The following is a 6,980-nucleotide window of genomic DNA, read 5'->3' as shown; positions in this document are numbered from 1 at the left end:
AAAAATCATGGACATCATTTCTCTGTTACATATTTCAATTCTTCAGGGATAAATTCTGAATACCAGCCTGCAAAACTCTCGTTTAAGGAAGTTCGGGGTGCATAAATACGATGGCAGAGATGAAACAGAAAGCATCTAAGAGCAAATCCATTTGCTGCCCTACAGCTTTGACAGCTGAAAAAGTTCTGTTCGTGCTGCAAAACAAGCTGACCTTCTAGCAGGGGCCAGGCATGAGATCCTCGCCAAAGGTGAATGGCTTGGAAAGCTCTGCATGTGCGTGAAAAGGGAAACAGTGGAAACTATTTTTGTTTGGAACACACTTGTGCATTGAAAAGCAGTTCTGTACAAATGGTGTTCTAACTAAATAGGTTTGTTTCCTATACGTCTGACCGCCACAGCTCCCCATGCTCTGTGCATGTTTGTTGTTAGGACCACTGCAGTCTGTAGATGTTGTTTAATGCACAGTGCTTCCATGATTGCTGTGAGTGGAGCAGGTGCTGACCCAGCTTTGGTCATATGGGGTACTGCTCTGCACTGAGTTAAGTCAGTGCAGCTCCTGGAATTTTGTTGGTTCTTGAGGTCCTGAGAGGAGCAATCCAGTAACAAGCCTTTTGTAATAAGTACATCTAATACACGTTGTTACTTTCATACTTCAGCCTTCAATCAAACCTTAAGCTCTTCCAGGAACACCCAAGGTGCAAGAGATGCAGGCATAGATGACCTAAAACTGAGCATCATTTGTCTGACAGGGAGGTTAATAATGTTAGTCTTTGAGGGAGCTCTGACAGAAAACATAAATAGCAGGACACAGTGTTCCTTCTTGCGTCTTGCACTAATCCTGGCATGGGAGCAATCTACCACCACAAATAAGGTTATCAGCATCAAATCTCCAGCCAACCGTAAATCTCTCCTGGGTTAGTGAGCTCTGGCTGCACAGCAATGTGACCTCAGGCAGGAGGAGGCTCTGAATTGTTGGGTCTGCTCGAGGTGGTACAGCACAGGCTACACAACCTGATCAATGTGTGGAAGTGTGAATTCTTACCGAATACTGGTGAAGCTGTCTCCCAGTTCCTGGAACAGCTGCAGAGTCCAGTAGGCGCTGATAAACACAGTGCAAATGGGTGGGCAGCAGGTGCTTGGCAGCATGTGGGCTACAGCCCAGAAATAGATTGTATTGATCGTAAATAGCTCACTGCTAGCTTATGTTGGTGAAGGCAAACCTCTCCTTACGAATGTGTAATAAACAAAACACTGATCATACATACGTAGTGGGACCTGTTTTGAAAGTTACCAGCACTTCTATTTACTGCGTCTTATTTTACACTAAAAAGTACTTGAGAATAATGCTAAGTATAGATATCTCAAAGTAATAGGAGAGAGTATTATCCCTGGAATGGGATGACCTCAATGTAGAAGAGCAAAGGTTTCTTTGCTCTTTCTATGTCATCATCTCGATGGCAGTGGGTGTCATGCTGAACTGAGAGCCCACACATTGTCAGTGTACAGCAACACGTTTCAGCTGAATCCCAAACCAGGAACCCAAGGGTTTTCCCATTTCCTCCTTTGTCTTTTCCAATCTTTTGTAATCCCAAGTGCAAACGATGCCAAGAGTCACAACAGGTGGATGAAGTGCTAGCAAGAATATTGAGATAATGTTTTTCTAAAAAAAACAAAAACCCACAAGTAGTGTTTGTTTCAAAGTTAAAGATGGCTGTGGTTAAACTTTGTTTTGAAGTCAATGAGAATCTACTGACCCTAATATAAGAGGAGCTAATCTGAGAGAGCCAGCATAAACATTCAGAGCTGCTTGGCTATAAGTAGCAGGCTTAAAAACAGAGACCAAATACCCCATCAAACACACACACGTTGCTGTTTGTGTACTGTGGAGAAAAAGAGGAGCAACAGCACTCCTGAGCCATGGGAGAGAGCAGATAGCTTCCATTTTTGCCGTGACACTGCTGCCAACAGCGTGGTGTATCTGATTGTGAATGGTGTAAGTGAACGTGAGCTATACTGAGAGGTAAATAAGAGATGTACCCAGTCAGATGTGCAGCTGAGAAGGAAGGGCAGGGAAGGCTGTGTAAAGGCACTGCTGAACAGGCAGGATTTCCTCTCGACAGTTTCAGCCTGGTGAATGACACAGAGCCTAGCGTGTTACACAAGCTGTTACGTCAGTGTGAGTGTTATACATCGAAATCTGTGCCATGGGAGCATAATTATGGATGCAACATCGGGCATGAAAAGGAACTGTTTGAGTTACGTTTACTTGTATAGTTTTGTGCAGTGTTCATGAGAAGATGCATTCCTTTAAATCTAGAAATTTGAAATCCAGATTTCACGTACTGTTTTAATTTTTGAAGGTGTTCAACACGCGTTCTGTTTTCCTAGCTCGGCGGTGGCAGCAGCCATGCTCCCATCTCCCTGCAGACTGTTCACAGGTAGGTGACATAAGAGATCTGCCTGGAGCTGGTACTTTTTAGTGCCCTTCTGCATTCTCTAGTTTCTGTACCACTTCGCAGCCGCACAGAACGCCTATAAACATAACCTGGACTCACCTTTTGTACTTTCTCATTTTCTCCCCAGACAAGAATGGTCCGGTCTGGACTTTGCAGTAATCTCTGATGTACAAACAATCTATCTCCAGCGATGCAGGAAAGGAGCCTCAGCCCATCAGTGATGTGTGCTCTTCTGGCAGCAGGGAGTGCAAAGCTTTACACAGACCGTGGGAGCTCAGGTTCCCAGCTGCTAGAGATGGATTTGCCTGGTTTGGTGCAAGGGAAGACCCAGTTCTGCCATCGGCCCTGTGCAGAAGCAAAGAGCAGACTGGTGCCAGGCCCTTTGCGTGCTAGCACTTTGCTGAGCCATCAGAGAGGTTTGTGTGTTGCACCAGTAGCTTCTCAGATAGAATAATCAAGTCCTCAAAGCGTTTAAGGAAAATATGGCAAGAATGCAAGGCTTCTGGTAGAAAAGTTGTTGGTGTCCTTTCCCCAGAGAATTTATTTATAAATAACGTTGTCTTACCCTAATTCCTTGTGCCCCTATTCCTGCCCCCATTCTTTTCTTGATTATTGGAATGTTTAGATGTAACAAAATATATTTGTGTCTTCTGCTTTGCCTCTTGCATTGCAGAGATGCAACACCACTATGAGCTACATTACAGTGTTTGTATAGAAATGTGCAGTTTTGGTGATTCATGTAAAATGTTTGAACTGATGGTTTCTGCTTGTGTTTTACTTCCCATGATTTTTTTTTTTTTGTCTTTAAGGTCATCCACATTGAGGAGAGCTGTTGTGGGACAAAGAGAGATGTAAACCCAAACTATTTCTGTTGTATCTGTGTGTCAGATCCTACAGCCAGGTGAGTGCAGGTGCAAGATCTGGCAAGAGATTTCAGACAGAACTGCCTTTCCATTGGGTTCACTTTCCATTGGGATCATCTTTTTCCTTGGGGATTAGCTCAGTATCAGCAAGTGGTCGCTGCCTGACTTCATGTGGTGTGCCAGGAAGACAATAGTAGCCATAAGATAATGTGTTACTGAATGGGATTGAAACTATGAGCATCCAACTCACAAGAATGAAAGAGGGAAAAAACAAAAAACTACACACAAAAAAACAACCCACCCTGAAAGTCTTCAGGCCCCTTCATGCCACATTTCAGATTACGCAAAAGGAAAAAAAAAAGCAGAGACAATAGCTACGATGAATTAAGCACAAGATGTTTTGTCAAAAAGCAAGAGCCTCCCATGCCCAAGGAAGGACGTACAGAGGTTGCGACACTGTGCTGAATTCAGCAGCCTGTTCAGTTTCTGCTTTAGTTGTGAAATCACCTCTTTGTGTTCAGTGAGGCGCTTTGTGGTGGCCGTTGTAGCACAGCTGTGGGACCTGGTGGGGAGTGATGGCCATGGGGTCCTGGGCACAGCCATTATCCAGGCAGCAGCAAGGAGTGGAGCTGTGTTCCCTTGCCGTGTTTGCACACCAGTTGATTGAAACCAAGGACGTGGAGCCTGTTTCTGGATTTGCATGCGGTCCTATGCTCGTGCATCATCTCAGCCTGCCTGCAGGTTTTCCATGATGCATTGTTATTTTGGTAGTTTTGTTTGATCCCCTCATCTGGAGCACTAGATTTACAGAAATGAAGGGGAAGTGGCCCCTCTCTGTGGTGCTGTGTCCATGAGAGGTATTTACATTTATAAACTGAGAAAACCATTGCTATTTTAAGCAGCAGCTGCTGGAAGTCTGTCTCTGACCCTCCACGGCAAGGTCTAAATAATTTTTTTTTGTTTAAGTTCCACACAGTTGAGGATTCTGCTGTCTTCAGCAGCCCACTGCACTGCAGCGAGAAAGGCTGCAAGCAGAGACAGTGATGCTGTGCCCCTTCATGTTAATTCTCAACCTTAAATGTAGAAGTAGGAACAATCAAAAGCATTTTAATTCAGATGAGAAAGTACTGGGGGTGGGGGAAGGTGGTTGGGGCTGGGGTGATGCTAGCTTTGTAGCCTCTTGTGCATTTGGAAATCGCATTTCAGCCTTTGTTTTGTAACCACAGGTGTTAGAAGAAAAGAAAACTGAATGTGTGGTGTTAAGCTGCAGCTCCAGGAACTGGGGGCTCTTGAAAAAGCAGACTGCAGAAGTTAGTCTCTGCCTGAGAACTGCGTGCTTTTAATTTGCGTTCAGCTCTATCAGGAACACCCGGCACTGTCTAAAGCCAAAGCCAGAGTCCCAGCCTTTCACTTTTCCTTGCCCAAACCCTGTCAGATACTGTTACTACAGTACATTATTAAATGCCCTGTTATCTAACGTGCTCTGATTGTTTGCTGCCACTGCCATGGCAGCAGCAAGGAGTCATTTCCTAACAGCCTCACTTTTACTGTGCTGTGTCACGGGGCAGTGCAAGCGACAGGTGACACCACGGTGACATCCGCAGTGCGCATGGTGACAATCCTGAATGAATCAAAAGGGAAGGGCACATCTCAATATGTATATCCTGGTGTGCAGCAGTGACTGATACGGAAAGTATTAAGAAGCAGCATAGTGAATGGTGCATATGGGAGTGCTGCATGTACGTGGGGCTTTGCTAAAAAAAGCTTTGTGCTGTCTGGAAGTCATTTGAATAGATCTTAAACCTACCGAGCAAGAGCTGCACCTGGGCGTGCTGCAAAATCCAACAAGCAGAGCCAGCAAGTTTCTGGAATTTCTTTTTCTTCAGAGACATGTGTGAGCAGTAAAGCGTGTCCCTCTCCATGGAGGGGTGGGCTGGTGGGGGATGGATGGCAATCTGCTCCTGCTGACTGTCGGCATGGGACTGTGCACAGCAGATGCACAGTAATCACTGTCCCACTGCAGGCTGGTACCCTGGGATGTGTGTAATGGGTAATTAGTTGTGGGGTCATCAATAACACTGCTGTGGCTCGCAGCAGAGAGGTCAGCCAAACTGACTGCATGTCAGGCTTGGGTGCCACACTAATGGCTCCTACGTGTGAGAAATACACACGTAGGTTTAGCACTGTGCTATCAAGTATTTGAGAGCTCTGAGTCACTTCTTGAATTTTCCCCACCAGCAAAATGGCTGGAAGCAGTTTTGCCACCAACCCCTGTTTCAGCGTGTGCTCTCACCCCAGCCCATGTGTGAGAGCCAGCACAGTGCCACAGCCGGGAAGGGATGCAGGCAGCCAACTCATCATCAGCTGCAGAGGGGCCAGTGCCAGCATCCTGCGGGGGTGAGAAAGTGTGGGTGAGAGGCTAGTATTGCAACACCCTAAAAATAGGCAGGAAGTCCCCAGCCAGAGCTGCTGGCATCGTGTTCTCGCCTCTGACAGCACAGCATGATTCTCAGCAATGGGATGCAGCTTTTACCCCTTTCTCAAGTAACACATCCCTAAAATAAATGCTAGGAAAGAACTTTTGTGCTAGAGTGTGCCAGGTTGTCTTTGCTGTAAAACAAGCTCATCCCAGAGTCTTACAGTGAGAATGTGGACAGAGGACTTTTAATGACATTGATTTTTTTTTTTTTTGGAACAGTTGCACTTTCTTAGCCACTCAATTCAGCTTTAACAATCACACATACCAATGCTGCTCCTACTCTAGTCGGTCGTATAACAGAGCTTTGATGCATTTGTCCCCTTGATGATCCACAGAGTCATCACTCTGTGTGATGGACACGTTTCCACTTGTTTCTGCTAATCTGCTGCCTAGCAAGTGGAACGGGGTGCCATGCACTTCCCATAGTGGGAGAAGCAGGGAGAGATTTTCTTCATTTATTCTTCCATTCTTTACTTCCCTGCAATATTTGTCACATCAGCAGTAAGCCCCTCAGCCCCTAAACATGAAGTCTGAAACCCACTCCACGCTGCCTGCAGTCATCCCAAGGACCAATCCTCAGGGCAGTGCACGTCACTCACATTTCGCAATGCAGGGCTTTCAGCTTGTCCTCTGGTTCCCATGGGCTTTCCTGTGGGAAGCCAATCTTTGAAAGGGAAAGTTGTCTGACACAGTGGGATTTTCCTTAAGCGCTCGCTGCTGCTCTCAGCTGGATCCCAGTGAAGCCAAATCACCTTTTGAAAGCCATGTGGAGACGTCTGGGGATTTTGTATGTTTCTTCATTTTCCATCTCCTCCCTGGGACGTATGGTAATAAAATGAGACTCAATGTTAGGAAATTGCTCTGAACCTAACTCAGATTCATTTAAAATGTAAAGTGTTTCCTGAGCACCTCTGTTACTGGAAACTTATTCCAAATGAGAATCCATTTTAGCTTAATTTAATTCCCCAAGTGGGCTAAACTAAGAAAAAGGCAGCAGTGTACTGAGCCGGAACATTTCTGTCCTGGATGGGCACTGTGGAGTATTTTATTCCACATCAACTATTCCAGCAAATTCTTCTGTGAGGAAAATGCTTAATGGAGCTGCGGAAAGAATTAAAACGTTTCCAGCAAACTGAAACATCATTATAACCTCACTGAATCGTTCAATATTTTCCCAGACTT

At 45.4% G+C, this 6,980-nt stretch overlaps 1 long non-coding RNA gene across 1 annotated transcript; it reads left to right on the top strand.

Annotated features, from left to right (window-relative positions):
- The first annotated feature begins 6 nt into the window (after positions 1–6).
- On the top strand, positions 7–6,115 carry LOC104912322. Its single transcript, XR_794597.3, has 3 exons — positions 7–2,872; positions 3,266–3,357; positions 4,546–6,115. It is a non-coding gene; the product is annotated as an uncharacterized LOC104912322 (long non-coding RNA).
- The last annotated feature ends 865 nt before the right edge of the window (positions 6,116–6,980 follow it).

Source organism: Meleagris gallopavo, chromosome 10 (genome assembly GCF_000146605.3).
Source record: "Meleagris gallopavo isolate NT-WF06-2002-E0010 breed Aviagen turkey brand Nicholas breeding stock chromosome 10, Turkey_5.1, whole genome shotgun sequence".
NCBI classification, from domain to species: domain Eukaryota; kingdom Metazoa; phylum Chordata; class Aves; order Galliformes; family Phasianidae; genus Meleagris; species Meleagris gallopavo.
This window is presented reverse-complemented; position numbering and strand designations above follow the sequence as displayed.